At 40.6% G+C, this 15,693-nt stretch overlaps 1 protein-coding gene across 2 annotated transcripts in view; it reads right to left on the reverse strand.

The window, feature by feature from the left end:
* The window catches only part of GRM3 (glutamate metabotropic receptor 3), a 53,942-nt gene that overhangs the window by 13,992 nt on the left and 24,257 nt on the right, over positions 1 to 15,693 (reverse strand). The window lies entirely within an intron of this gene.

Genomic DNA, 15,693 nt, shown 5'->3' on the forward strand with positions numbered 1-15,693 from the left:
TTTTCATCCCTTTGGCAAGCACAGATACCTGACAGGTTACAGAATCCAATTCAAGTGCCAATAGGTAAGTCGAGAGGTCTGTATCTGTCTCATTTTTGAACTTGAAAAAAGAAAAGAACTCAGATAATAGAACTCTGTTTCACTTTACTGCATGAGATATATTTGTAAATGTGGAGACTTACATTAGATTACCAATGTCCTTACTTTTTTTTTGCCCTGGATACAAACGACTTCTCCAATTATTTCCCCCAGTATGAACATCTGGTACCTTTCACATTTTCTTTTGAAAGGAAGAGGTCTGCTTCTAACTAGGACTCAACATTATTTGGTGAAATTAGACAGTCATAATATAAGGAAATTCAAATTGTCAGATCAATAAACATCAATTTTGAGACCAACACTCTGGAATGCAGTTGAATAGAAGATTCATTTCAAGGATGATGGAAGAGTAACTACGAATTCCTCAACAATTTCTTACTATGTCTTTTTCACTTCTCCTTATGTTGTAGGAAGTTTTAAATCCCTTCTATTTTGCTTCAATTTTATCAGTTTCTGATATTTCTGGTTTGGTTTGAGTTTCCCAGCATGTTCTACTTTGGTCCTATATCTTGTTTGGGGAATAGATGAAAAAACCACAAACAGTATCTGTGACCTTCTGTGAAATCAATATTGTAACACTTCCAACTGGTAAGCTCTGGAGAGTTTTTGTTTTTCCTCCAGCTGAGGCTCATGCAGGGAATGAAGAAATATTAAAAATGTAGGAGGAAATTGCATTTACCATGTGATTTATTGGTCATTTGCTGTAGCATCAAATGTGAACAGCTTTATAGGCAGGAAGCAAAGGGGGATTTTTTTTGCCATTGATGAGCAATAAAGGTGATTTCATTCCCCAGTGTCTTTGGTTACAGAAGTGGTTCCACTGTCATTGCTGGAATAAATCTCTTTCCCTGCATCTGTGCCCATGCTGTGCTTGAGCATGAGCAATATTGTATGAGGATGTAATATCTTCCTCCACTTCAACCTCCACATACTTTGGGTATCTTGCAGTAGATTTATTTAGCTTCTATAAAGCACTGAGGCCAAACTCTTTCACCTTTATTCCTGCAGAGCATTACCTTATTTTGCAGTACTCACACTAAGGTTAATAAAAGGGACAGTGTTTTTGGCACAGAAGCCCTGATTGGAGGATTGATGCATAACCTGCACCTCCCCATGTGCTGGACTTGGAATGCATTTGTTTCTCAACTTTCTTCTCATTGTAGGGCAAGGTTAGAAGATAATTTATGCCAAGCTATAGTCTCTTCTGGGTTTGAGCCAAGACTCTGTCTGTTCTTATCCCTGCCCTCTCCTGCGCTTTACCACCTCCTCCGTGTCAACTACAGCGGTGGACAGCTTTGACTTGCACGATTATAGACCAGGTCTGGATAAGCCAGGAAAGTGTAAAAAGATTATTTTCTCTTTTTCTTCACTGTTGGCATCTAGTTGTACCACTGTTTAGCCCAACAAGACCTCTGAGTGTATAAAAAATTAAGTGCAGCACAATACTTCCCCAAATGGCAAGTCCTCCTGGAAATAGCATGCTCTAAATTAAACAGGTAGCTAAATACGAAATATAGGTCAACAAGAAGATTAAGCAGCTTCCCTTCTCTCCCTCCTCCTCCTCATGCACAGGCATGCAAGCTCCCTCATCCAGGAGCAGCATTAAAATGAAATCATAATGCAGCACTTAACAGCTCTTCAATAATGTGTTGTCATTGCCAGTGTCTTATTTCATTATTCATAACACTTATATAGATTGCAGAAGCTGTTAACACAGCAGCCCAGTTTTAAGAGCCAATTTATTCACTTTGGTGTTATACAGACCAGCTCCTGGGGCGTGCTGAGAGCCTGTGACTTCTGCTGGCACCGGCGGAGCCGCAGGTAAGCAAGACAATCTGCAAACTGATTGCATGGCTTGTCTTCTGTTAAGTGCATAACTTCAAGTGCATGAGTACCCTGGTCCAAATTACGTGAGGGTCAGAAATGCCAGCACTTTTCAGGGAAGAGTTCTCTCTGTGTAGCATCTTTAACAACTTCTTAGTTCTGATACAATATTTATCACTGAAATAGGGCAAAGTATTTGCCTTGTACTTGTCAGGTATGTCCGGAAGGCACAGGAGGTAATCTCATGTATAGTTAGCTTGAAGCTCCTGTATATGTTGCCTTCCATGGGGCTGTTCCCAAGCTACAAATATGAAGAAAAGGTTTTTGTAGGACTGTACGTTTTAAGTCAACCACAGCTTGTACCTTGAAACATTCATTTTTAGTGGCTGCTGATAGAGGAAAATAAATCACACTCCTTCAGAGAGAGATGATGAAATCATTTAACCAAACAATGATGTATTAAATTATAGTATGGTAAGCCAAAGCCTACAAATGAGCCTGCTAGGTGGCAGCAATTAATATACTCACTGATTACATTTAAAATCACTAAGGCATTTTAACTGATATTTATCAGCTTATTCTAGATCCTGTGGAAACATTTCCAAAAGGTCATGTTTTCAGAAAATATGATCTAATAATAATAATAAAAATAAGATACTTATAGGCAAGAATGTAATATCATAAGAAAGCAGGACTTTATGTTCTAGAATAAAAAGAATAATTTTTGCATATTGATAGATGTTTCTCCTAGAGATGTAGTCAAGCTATGTCATAAGTCACTCTGAGAATTTTTTGGTAGTTAAATTTCAGTTTTGAGAGTAAACCGACAGTCTTTATGACAGGTATTTCTGGCAGCTCTTTTTCAGAGTTGTAGCTAAGCTCCTTTGTATTCTTGTAGCTTAGCTCCTTTGTATTTGTCCCTTGGGAGATAAGAGACAAGACTTTCTGGGTCTACCCATGCTGTTAGCTAAGAGGCTATCTGAATGACAATACAAACTTTCTTTCCTTTGAGGAATATCTTTGAATCTTCTCTTCCCTTTGCACTTATCCTTAATTAATTCCTTAATTATTCCTTAAGTATTATTCCTTAATTAAGGAATTATCCTTATGCAAAGCAGTTATCCAAGAGAAATTCTATAAAAGAAGTTACCAAGGAAAAGAAAGGATAACTAAAAGTGCCTTAAAGATGAACCAGCGATGCTTTGTGCTCCAGCTTGCAGCATTTCAGCAGTGAAATGCAGCAGCAGTGATGTTTATGATAACAGGAGAAACGCTCAGGTACACAGAGTGCGGAAGACAGAAACCTATGGAGCCGCGGTGAAGGCAGCCCTCCCCTATCAGAGGAGAGGATCACATTGTGTAAGTGGAGGACAAACTCCTTCAGCTTCAGATAAGAGAGGAAAGACTACTTAGTTTTATGGCTATTTTAGTAGCAGATATGGATAAGAACATGAGATAACATAATAGCTTTTATATAGTGAATTATGTCCTTTTGTTTCCATCTTGCTACAGTTGGGTCATCTTTTCCAATAATTGCATAACTTGCCAGTATGTGCTTATGTGCTGTTAGAAGCAGGTGAGCTGCTTTGATGTCCAAGTGGAGGCCAGTGACGAGTGGTGTTCCTCAGGGGTCAGTACTGGGGCCAGTGCTATTTAACATCTTTGTTGGAGACATGGACAGTGGGATCGAGTGCACCCTCAGTAAGTTTGCAGATGACACCAAGTTGTGTGGTGTTGTGGACACGCTGGAGGGAAGGGATGCCATCCAGAGGGACCTTGACAGGCAGGAGAGGTGGGCCTCTGAGAACCTCATGAAGTTCAACAAGGCCAAGTGCAAGGTCCTGCCCATGGGTCGGGACAATCCCAAGCACAAGTACAGGCTGGGCGGAGAATGGATTGAGAGGAGCCCTGAGGAAAAGGACTTGGGAGTGCTGGTGGATGAGAAGCTCAACATGAGCCGGCAATGTGCGCTGGCAGCCCAGAAAGTCAACTGTATCCTGGGCTGTATCTTAAGAAGTGTGGCCAGCAGGTTGAGGGAGGTGATTCTGCCCCTCTACTCAGCTCTCGTGAGACCCCACCTGGAATACTGCGTTCAGCTCTGGAGTCCCCAACATAAGAAGGACATGGAGCTACTGAAACGAGTTCAGAGGAGGGTCACGAAGATGATCCGAGGGCTGGAGCACCTCTGCTATGAAGACAGGCTGAGAGAGTTGGGGCTGTTCAGCCTGGAGAAGAGAAGGCTCCAGGGTGATCTTATAGCAGCTTTCCAGTACCTAAAGGGGGCCTACAGGAAAGCTGGAGAGGGACTTTTTACAAGGGTGTGTAGTGATAGGACAAGGGGCAATGGATTTAAACTGAAAGAGGGGAGATTTCGATATAGATATAAAGAAGAAATTTTTTACATTGAGGGTGGTGAGGCACTGGGCCAGGTTGCCCAGAGAAGTTGTGGATGCTCCATCCCTGGAAGTGTTCAAGGCCAGGTTGGATGAGGCTTTGGGCAACCTGGTGTAGTGGAGGGTGTCCCTGCCCATGGCAGGGGGGTTGGAACTAGATGATCTTTAAGGTCCCTTCCAACCCTAACCATTCGATGATTCTATGATTTGGAAATTTCTATTATTTTTGGTGTCAGTGATATACAGCTCTTGGTGACATGAAAGAATTCAGAAAGTTCTGAAAGGGAGGATTAATTTCCTTATTTGTCAAAAACATTATTTTAAAAGATGGTATGGGAAATCTTTTTTGAAATGCTTCTGATTCTGCATACTGGCTCAGTTGGGTGAAAGTACTCCAGGATTTTTTTAGCCAGGGATGAGTAGATGAAGAAAACAAAGCAGTTTTAATCCCTAATTAGGCATAGGGAAACTTTTAAGAGACAGGGCAGCTTAAAAAAAAGATGAGAGTCATCTTAACTGGCTTGGAATCAGACTAAGTTTTGTTTGCCAGTAACATCTTTGGGCCAGGAACGATATTTTGCATACAGAGTCTTGCATGTGTCTGGCACAGAGCTGAGTGTATAGATGTTGTCTTATAGAAAATATCATCTGTACCACCTCCTGGTAGGAATAATGACAGGTATGCCTACATCTGAGACCGTCCTTCATCTCCAACAAAACACACATCTGTTCTTTGCTTGTAAAGTGTATTCTTTCAAAACAAGGTACAGATCAGAGGCACAGCTCACTTGCTAGGAGGCAATTCATTAATAACAAGACTTGATGAAAGCTCTGCAGTTTTTCAGCTCAGCAGTTTGCAAAGCTGTGGGATTTCATGCCGTTCAGAAAGGAACGTGAAAAGGACTATTGTGTGCACCAAAGGCATCTTCTTCAACAGCTTGTTGGCCCCAAAGACTTTCAGCCAATAGGCTATAAGGAGATCATGATTAAAAAGAAATGCAACTGTAAAGAGGGAAAAGGCTAGATTTTTTGAAAAATTGAGTAAAACCTCTTTAGTCTCACTAGATGGTGCTGCAAAAACTCTAAATTTCTGATTTAAGACTGAAAAACAAGACATTTGTTTATGTAATGGAAAAATACAGTTTTTTTAATGCTCTCTGCTCCTTCCTGTTGCATATCCTGGGCAATTCCTTATTAAAGCACTGTAAGGAAGAGGTTTGATAATAATACAACAACAGGATGTGGTGTGTTTGTTCAACGGACTCATCTGTGTGATGCCTTATCTTGAAAAGTATCACAAAGGACCCCAAGAATGCATATATCTTTTAATTTGCTTTTATTTTGAGATAGATATGGTTTGTTGAGGTCAAAGTGAGTTATTTCTGCTCAGCTGAACATCCAGACCGAGTAATCGAGACCTGATGCACCCACTCTTGTTTCTATCTCAGCATAAGGCAGCTGGTTTCACACCTGATTGGCAGGAGTGACATTGAAATTTGGCAATTTAAAAGTTAGTATAGGGAATGCCCAGAGTGAAGTGTCACTGAATTGTACCTCTCCACAATAAATAAATAAATAGTGAATGGCTTAGAACATAAGTTTTCACGAGACAAGTAGTCACTTATAACATCTGCACCATCATTTCTGGATGTGTTTGGGTCATATGCAGTATTGCTGCTTCTCATTCCAGAAACACGCACAAACCTGTGAATGCCTTATCCCTAGGCTCAGCTTTACCTGGAAACAGCTTAGGCAAGGTTTGATGGAGAGGTCTGGTACATGCAAACGTGTAGAATCTTGAGTGGTGTAAAGCCATTTTGTGAGAGAGGCACAGGGTCACACCTGATTATGACCACCCCCGATAAGTCTTCTGCAAATGCAGTTTTCCTATCTATGTCTACAGATTTTCCATTCAGCTCCGTGGCTCCTCTCTCGGGTTAGAAACTCACTTGCTGTAGGGAATTTTAACACATGCCATAGACCCCCATAGGCTTTGCAGTAATCAGAGACAGAAATGTTTCCCTAGGCCTAGTTGCAAAGGTCTATCACATGGGTATCTGCATATGCGTTCGTTATCCCAAGCTGCTGTCTTACAAAAGAGAATGAGTATTTCTAGGGTTCATCTTAGACTAGATATCTAGCATAGGTCAGCTGAACTGTACTTGTTTTTTTTCTGCTGACTTTAATGAGAGAGACTAGCTAAAATACATCTACCATATACGGATCTGAAGTTAGACGAGATGAGTATCACCCAGACAGTTGGAACTGAAAGACTTGCAGCTGGAGAGCCAAGTGACAGCAACTCCACGATGTACCTGTGAAGGGATGTCTTGTGCAAGCTGTCTGCACAGGCTGCCGTGCCCACTGCGGAGGCTATCAGAGAGAACAGTCCAGCAGAAAAGTAACATGGATGCTGGCAAAATAAACTAAGAAGGGTCGGAAAGATTAGGGGGATTAATTCAGCTTGGTTCTCCTCAGCCTGGCTGAACGCAGAACTCCCTGGCTGCGGTTCCTGGGAAACACTTGCCTGGAGCAGGGTGTTTTACATTTACATGGAGTTCTCTTGCTTGTGTGGCCCTTGGGCATTTGTGTGGTCTGGGGAGAATGAACTAAATGCTAAAGTACAATCCTTCAACGAGGAAATTATGAAATCACTCTTATTTTTAAAGGAAATTTCAGGAATTAAAAAGGGCATTTCTGATTCCTTAAAGGATTCGGAGTTTGAGACATGGAAGACAGAAAGCATATAAAGTTTTACAGTTGTTATATTTCTCCTTAAAAATATAAAGCATATCCCCTGAAACGAAGAAAATTTCTTGAAACTTTTTGGTTAAAGTTACATTAGTCAAACTTAAAAATAAATCAAGCATTCATGGAGAAGTATCCAAGGTGTTTTTCTTTTTGTAATAAGTCTACAAGGTTGCTAATTGATATGAATGATTTGTGAGATTCCAATATGGCAATGCCTTTCAATTCGTACCACTCTTTTAATTTAAGATTATCCACTTTAGGAAATGACTGGCAAAGTACCAAAATGCAGGCAAAGTAATTTATACCAGCAATCAACTCTCAATTACAAAGGAAATTAAGCCATGACTTTAAACTGCCTGACACCTCCCTCAGGCCAACTAGTCATTTTGTAAACAGAAGCAAGGGGAACCCAATCCTATTATGAAGAATTACAGCCACTGTCAGGGTGACAACACAAGAGCTCGGGAGCTGGAACTATAAGTTTTGGTATCTCTTGAAATGTTCTGGTCTGAGAAAAATATAAGTTTGCTGGTGAGCTATCTGCCAATTGCTGAACATTGAAATTGCTTTCAGAGCTTGAGATTTTGGTTGGGGCTTCCTGCAAGTCCCCAGGTTATGAGTTCGATTTGGACTTCTGGGTGAGGGATATTCTCATTTAACCTCCGCGCTGGAAACTGGTGCCGTGCCTTACTCCTCTCTTCTCAATACGTTGAGGGTGCAGCTGAAAGAGGTTGAAGCTGTGTTTTAATTTTGCTAAAATTCACTTTTGGACTAAGTGAGGGACTCGGTTATGTCACAGAGACATGAATCTTTCTATTTTTGGAGGCACCATTCCACGATGTGCTAATTCCACCCCCAGAATGCATATAGTAGCTGATGGCTAAGGAAGTGTTGAATACCTAATAATATGTTTTTGTCCTGCTTTGTCAGCCTGAAGGAAATATGAATAGATTCAGTTATTAAGATATTAAAGGAAGTTGGTTAAAACATTCTCTCCTCTGTGGGGACTTGAGGATTAGAGAGAGGTTTCCAGACAGTTCTCTGAATAATTTAGATAGTTTGCCCTTAGAGATCAGAACCAATGAACCATGAAATAGACCCTCTGGCTGTTATTTCCTAATTGACTTGATATGAAGACACTCCCAAATCAGGTGGGCTGACATAGATTTAATTACCTATAATGCAATACTACTATTTATTAGTAGTAATACTTCGGCTGTGATGGTCTGAGATTCAAGACATTTCAAGCCCATACGAAAGGCAGTATTTTTTATTAGACTAGTCTATAGATAGAAGAAGTGCACAAGGTTTCAGGCACAAGGTCACTTCATTAGGTCATCAGAAAATTTGCTCAATAAATTTGATCTTCAATTATTTTGAAGGAACAGCTCTGCTTGTAGTTCAGTGTATCAGGTTTTTATTTCCTCCTGGAAACACAATTTCACTTTACAAACAACCTCATTGCAATCCATTTGCAGAGTGATTGCTGAGAGCTTTTTGTTCACTTCTTTAAAAGTATATGGTTTAGAAACACAAGGTCTGATCCAGATGCTAGACAAGATACGGCAGAGAGATTTTATGCCAAAAGCTTCTTTGTTTTTTTCCAGATATGTGGGCAGTCTAATAAATGTGTTGCCTCTTCCTACAAATCTTATGACTCTATGCTATTATTTTTGTTAAGAAGCTACCGAAAACTCTCAGCAATCACCCTACAAATTGCTAATAATGAGGTAATTTGCAAAACAAAATTGTATTTCCATAAGTAGTGAATTCTAACGAGACCATCTTTTTGAAGTAACTGAAACTCGAATTTATTGAACATTTTGTGAAAAAAAGGGAGTTGTAGGATGCTTCAGAGCTGGAATAAAGAAACAGTGCTACAGAAACACACACAAGAACTTTTATGCTCAGATATATTGTGCAGCTCAGTTATAGTATTTGGCACATCTGACATAATGGTGGAAGACGAAGACTTGGAGTTCAGCTGGAAATGTAAATGTTTCACAGATCTTATGGTGTAAGATTCTGGAGCTGATCAGTTTTCTCTGTGAATATAACATGTACGTGAAAAAGGTGGCCTATATTTCTTTAACCTAAACTTAATTAGAGTGCCTATATTAAGATATAGTTTTCCTACGGAGCTCCTAAAATCAGTGGAGACAAATAGACACCTCCAAAGGTGGGCTGTGGCTAGATTGAGCTGCCATCAGGAATGTGGGTAGCTTCCTCCATCGATAATTCTCCAGTTATTAGAATACAAAGCAAGTTGTATCAAAGCAGATATGAAAGCTATTTCACTTGAACTTTGGCCACTGATGGAAAAATCACCAAATTAATGTTTTCAGTAAGGCTCACCACACACACTAAATGTGACTCATCTCCCTTTGTAAATGTTTGAGTTTGGATTTTATTTTTACTTATTTCCATATCACAACGTGATGGCTAGAAATACACATCTGTTGAAATGACAGGTTAAGTCAGTACTCAGCAGAGTATATCTTATGAATGACCAAATGCCGAGTCAGTCAATCGAGAGGTGAAAGTGGGCTACTCGCAGCAATGAATCTCAGTAAAAAGATGGTGAGATAAAAGACAAGAACTCCTGACTTGTAAGATTTTTCATGTATATCACACACCAGCTGCAAAGGTGGCACGTCACCTCTCTCAACATCATCAGTGTTCACTGGTGTGCACTATCATACAACGTGCAAGCTGCGTGTCCTATTAACACTTGCAAATTCTTCTGCTCTTAGGAAGAAAAGATAAAGCTGAGAGCACAGAATCATTTTTGCTAATGTTTTGCTCCACTGAATCAGTTCAGCAACAGCATCAGCAATCACTGAACCTCAGGGGAAAATGTAAAAAGAAAATGTTGATTTAGTTGCCTGTTTAATGGTGGAAACAGAGACACATTGATAGGCTTAGACTGATAAAGTGTTTCCAAGATCTAGAAAGGACATTAACAGCCCTGCCTCAAGCCTTTATCTGATTTGAGATATTTTTTTCTCTAAAGAGCCTTTAAAGATGGGCTTTTTATTCTCTCAGTTACTGGGCCATTAACTAGCCACTAGCTATTTAATCAAATAGATGTGCAAATGTAATAAAGCACGTTTAACAAACTTTTTCGGCACATTTTCGTCAGTTCCTAATAGCAGCTTCATATAGTGTCATATTTGCCACTCTCTGATGGAGATCTGTCCTGGTAAATCTCTGCTGTCAAGCTGACATCAAGATCTTGGAGTGGTGATCAGCTGCTCCATCCATCAGGGCCACAGAGAAATAGCGTGGAAAAACTCTACTTTTGGAGGAACAATAGGTAAAAATTATTTAGAGGATCCCATGATGTACAGTTATTTATGTCAAAGAAACAGACTTGGAACGGACCCTAAGGGCACAACCTTTCGCTGTTACGGGTGGCTATGCCATTGTTGCTTAGACTACAAGTGTCCAGCAAAACCCATCTCATACACTTCTGCATATGATCAAGAATTTTCTAGTGTTTTGTAGTAAATTTAAGACCTACTGTACAAGATAAAGAGCCACAGAGAAAGTGTTCCCACAGGAAGAGCGTGGGAGAGTTCTGTAGCAGAAGCACAGGAAGATGGTTGAGGCTCCAGAGCTACACTCAAACAATCAACTACTGATCACTGAAGAAATTCAACCTTGACAACAAGGAGGGATGTTTTTTAGGGCATAATCAATAGAAAGAAGAACATATGAAAAGCATCCTGTGTATGGCGAAAAGATAAAAGAGATAACAAGAAGCTATAAGGACAGTAACTGCCTCTGCAAGAAAAGGAACAAAAGGAAAACTGAGAAAAGAATAACTCTGGGACTGTCTCCTGGTTGTGAATGCTACAACTCTTCAGTGCTGGTACCCAAACACTGGGAGATTCTCCCTCTTCGTCCATATAAAAAGATTGCTGCTTTTTGATTCACTGTTCCCTTTTTGCCTATTCGAACTCAACAATCATACATCAAGCATTATCTTTTACTGTAGAATTGGGTTAAGGAAATTTGAATTTTAAAGAACAGCAAGAGAGTGCTCTTGTGAGTCTGTGTGCATGTGTGTGTGCCTCTGTGTGTGTTTCCTGATTCAAGCTCCCCATATGACAGTGTGGTTGATACTGAGTCACGGAGTCAAAGTGATGTCAGATACAGTCCACCCTGAAAGTCCGAAAGCTCTCGGCTACAATACACAGGATTTCTGTGGCACATACATTTTGTGTGACGACTTTGTTCAAGGCTCCGCTCAGCTTTCTCACACTAATAGTTTCCCTGTTTCCACTGCGCACGGTGCCAATTCCTTTCCTGGCTAAAACTACAGTGTTTTCTTAGCTGAGCCTCATATTTCAGCTGCAGAAGTGGTAAATATTTCATACGTACAAAGGAATTGCTGCCCTAGCTTATTCTGTTGTCCATCAAATTATCTGAAATCTGTGTATAGCAGCAAATAGAAAAATGTGCTGCTTGGAGCCCCTATTGAACTGAGGAGAAATTGTACATACACATTTAGAAAGTGAATATCTCTCAGCCTTCAGAAGTACTCTTGGATTTCTTCTGTAGGAAAACTGCTAGATATATAGGTGCCATTAGTCTAGAAGAGATGAGATGATTCATACTGTGGCAAGTAGAAAGATGGGCTTGTAACAAGAAAAGCGAAACTGTAGGAGATGAAAAGTGGATGCAAGACCGAGGGTGCAGGGGCCTTCAAGCTGTGGGGTACATTAACCTCTGCTTTCTATGTACTGGGTGTTCGAGACCACCGTTCACATCACCAGCGCTTTTGGCTCTGTGCTCCTATGCACTAAGGAGAGAGTGAGTTTTGGCGTGGAGACCCAACAAGCCAACTTAATGATCTTGGTGACTATTTTAGGATTTATATGCCTTAAGCTTGAGGACTTGTATTTGGAGATATTTGTCATTCCTGCCTTAGTGCTGAAGCCCTTTGCATCCCAATAGTGAGCAGATGAGTTGATGTTGATTTATTGCTCCATGGCTGGAGCAAGAGGTGAGAAAGCAAATTAAAGGATTGCTCCTCTGCCTGAGCCACACTGCAGCTAGGATTTTGTGGACATTTTTGTTAGAAGTTTCTTTGCTTCTGATACCCTTGTGCATGAATATGTGTGTTGTGCCTCCTGCCTTGAAGAATTTTAGTATTCTTTGTATTCACTTGTTATATCCTCAGACAAAATACACTTTCATGGCAGGAAGAAGGAAACAAAAGGAAATGACTCACCCAGATAACAGCAATAAAATCTCTTTTTGCATTATATTCTCTATCTAACAAAATAGCCATAAATATTGCAGTGATGCCAAGGCAGACATTCTCTGAGATGCTTTCAGAGGTGTTTAGAAATGTGGCTCTAATGAGAAAATGAAAAAAGTCACCTTTTAACACATTTATCTGCCAGGTCCATCCAGTTTGCAGTTGAGGGGAGTAACGTAGAAGGTAAGTTTGTGAAGAGTACTCATATGTACAAGGAGTTTCTGCTCCATGAAAGTGCAGAGCTTATTGTTTTTTGAGTTCTCTTTTAGAAGATAGGTGTGACCTACTGGCCTGAGTGTTTTGGTTTTTTTAAAATAAAAATACAAACACTTGCATGAATAATAAAGGTAAATTTGTGGTAGGACGACATCCTTTCAGTCATTCCTCTGAAACTTTTGCCCTAAATACTTCTTTTGATTCATGAGACCATTTACACAAAGGGAAGGGCTGTGAATATTTGGGAAAACAGCGTGTTAACACAAAAATTTATGCAAGGGATGTTGTGAGGTTGGGTTGAGTTCCTTTCTCCCTTTTAAATAGAGAAACATGACTGTATAACTGAGCTGCTTCTTTTCTGCACTGGAAGTCAGAAACGGGCAACACAAGCTTGAAGGGAATAGTTCAGGCTTCGTAGAAAGCTGGAATAGATTCACATGCTCATCTGGGCTGCAGTTTAACAAGTACAAGTACAGCAGTCAGCTTGCGACAGGTTTGCCTGGAAACATGCTACGTAGAAGTGATGTAGGATCATCATCCAGACCAAGATACATGTCTAGATTGCAGCACCAGGCTGGGCCGAATGTTGGTGTCACGTTAATGCAGCTATACTGGTTTGGTACCAGTTCCTGTTTAGTCAGCATTAGCCTGGGAGTATCTTTGCACTCTGCTCTGACGGGTGAAGCGAAGATGTCTTCCAGGGACGTAGTGATATTAAGGTTATATCAGGAAAAAAAGATACTTTTCTACAGATTATACTTTCAGTTCTGCCTTTCTAGTATAATTATTATCTGCCAATAGATGTCTGGTAAAAAATAAGGTAACATTTAGTTGTCTTTGGGATTAGACATCTGGGTTTGTGACTTTCTGTAGTTTTCTTCATCACCTTTTGAAAAGACCAATTTTCTCAGGGACTCACTGGAAGTCCAGGACACACCTGGATTACTCAAGAGAGTAATTTATTTTCCCAATGTGACACACTGTCCCAATCATAGAATGAGTCCCTATATGTCTCTGTGTTCCCAGTGTGTCCCTGTGCAATCTTCTCCTTGTCCTCATCCTCGTTAACACTGTCGTGGTCATGTTCTGAGCACAGCCTCTCCCTTTTCCAGCCCCTAAAATAGCACCTCAGCATGCAAGTGAGACTAACTGAGATTACTTCTGGAAGTGCTAAAGTGCTCTTCCATGGGAGTTAATAGAAAAGAATCTGGCTCTATTGTTGGCTTTTCAGAGCCAAATTAGAAACTAAAATGTAAGGGGTAGGAAACCTCAACCATACTCTTCTCACATATCTTGTTCTTCCAGGTCACAAGGAGAAAGATGCAGACCTGACATCTTTTCAGCTATGTGTGTATGTCTCTCACAGGTAAATCTGCATGAAGAATAAGAATTTAATCTCACCGTATGCCCTGAGTCGTCCTATTGTTAAGACCAGTGGAATTGGAAAAGTGAGTGTGCTTGGTCGGGGGATGAAAAGGCTGTACAACTCTTTCTGCTTCTCTAAGCACTTTGGCTGTGCAGACCCTCGGTGTTTGGGATTCATGTGACATTTGCCAGTGAAACAAAAGATGAAATAATAAATAGTATAAAACAAGCAGCAGGCAAACACAGAAGTCTGTGATTTAGAGAAATTAGGTTACCGAGCCTTCTGTCTCTCAAATATGTGATCTGAGAGAAAATCGTTGCTCAGTTTTTCAGTCATGTGTTTCTCCGTGAACACAGAGTGTCTAATCTCATCCTCATTTACACACCCGCGCGGGCGCTACGCAATCTAGACATTTATAAGATGCCGAAAGGCCACATTATTAATATGACCAAAGCAGCTGGCAGAAAAGGCACAGACTATATAACTTTGTATGTAGTTATTTCATAGTTCAGCTGAAGTGGTGGGTGGTATAAATATGTAGAAGAAACTGAGATGGAGAGCTATTTGCTATTTTAGGGATGTCAAATCACCTTCACTTAAATATGCTGCTGTAACAAATTTGAGGCGATTGCAGGCCTGTGATTTCTGGACTTTCCAGGAATAGCATCCAGCTGGGTAAAGGCCAAAGGCAAGATATTCCAGAGTCTTCCTGAGGACTGTGAAGAAAAGTTCTTCCTGCTCTGTGTTTTGCTAATGCTGCATTTCTCATCTTTTTGTCTATGGGAGCTCAGTGCCCAAGTCAGGCAGAAGAGTGGTGGCAGCAGGTAGATGTACCTTGCTCGCTGGTCATCCAGGAAGCAATGGTCCAGCACACCTTGGCCTCTGCTGCTGGAGCTTATCTCAAGAGGTAAGAACACAATTCAGCCTCTTCTCCGGCTCACTCAGGCCAATTAGTGTTAATTAATACCAAATGAAAGTGTGGAAAGACAGCATTTTATGACAGTCTCCAGCTAGAAAACAGACACTGTTAACAGGTAGGTCACTGACCTGCCATCATGGCAAGAGAAGTTTTAATGAAAATTTTGTTTGGAAGTTGTACCCTAGAGATGACAATGTCTGTGTCCTGCTGCAAGCCCAAGTATCCGGTTTACATGGTGCAGCATGTCACACACAATGCATCCAGGGTGCAAATGGGGTTGTTGTTTGCCATCGTGATACCTCAAACCTAAACTAGAGGATGAAAAGGTTCCACAGTATTTTAATTTCAGCCAGTTTACATCTGTAAAGTCCTGAGAAACTTGGTGTGGTCTCACAGCTGACCCTGCTTTCAGCAGAAGGTTGAACTAGAGACCTCCTGAGGTCCCTTCCAGCATCACTTAATCGTAACGATTCTCTATCTTATGAGTCCATATTACATGCTGAAATATATATGTATGAAAATACACATGCATATATAAATATATGAATTTACACATATATTAAAAACTTCAGGAAGGGCTAATCAAAGATTTTTGCCCAGGAACCTGTTGGAAGGGTAAGTTTGCTCAAAGGAAAGGAACTGCAGATCCACATCAGCAGCTAGATCTACAAAGAGGCCGCTGGAAGAAGGAGAAAGTAAGGGAGGTCATCAGGAAAACCAGGCTGTTAAAATCTCACTACACCTCTGTGTGTGTATATACCAATGTAATTCTAATCTAGAGAGAAATATGGGGAAATACTGTGCAGGTTCAACTATTCCTCTGCTCTGAAACAGCAAGTCTCAAGCATGCTTTCAG

Source organism: Tauraco erythrolophus, chromosome 4, assembly GCF_009769465.1.
Source record: "Tauraco erythrolophus isolate bTauEry1 chromosome 4, bTauEry1.pri, whole genome shotgun sequence".
NCBI classification, from domain to species: domain Eukaryota; kingdom Metazoa; phylum Chordata; class Aves; order Musophagiformes; family Musophagidae; genus Tauraco; species Tauraco erythrolophus.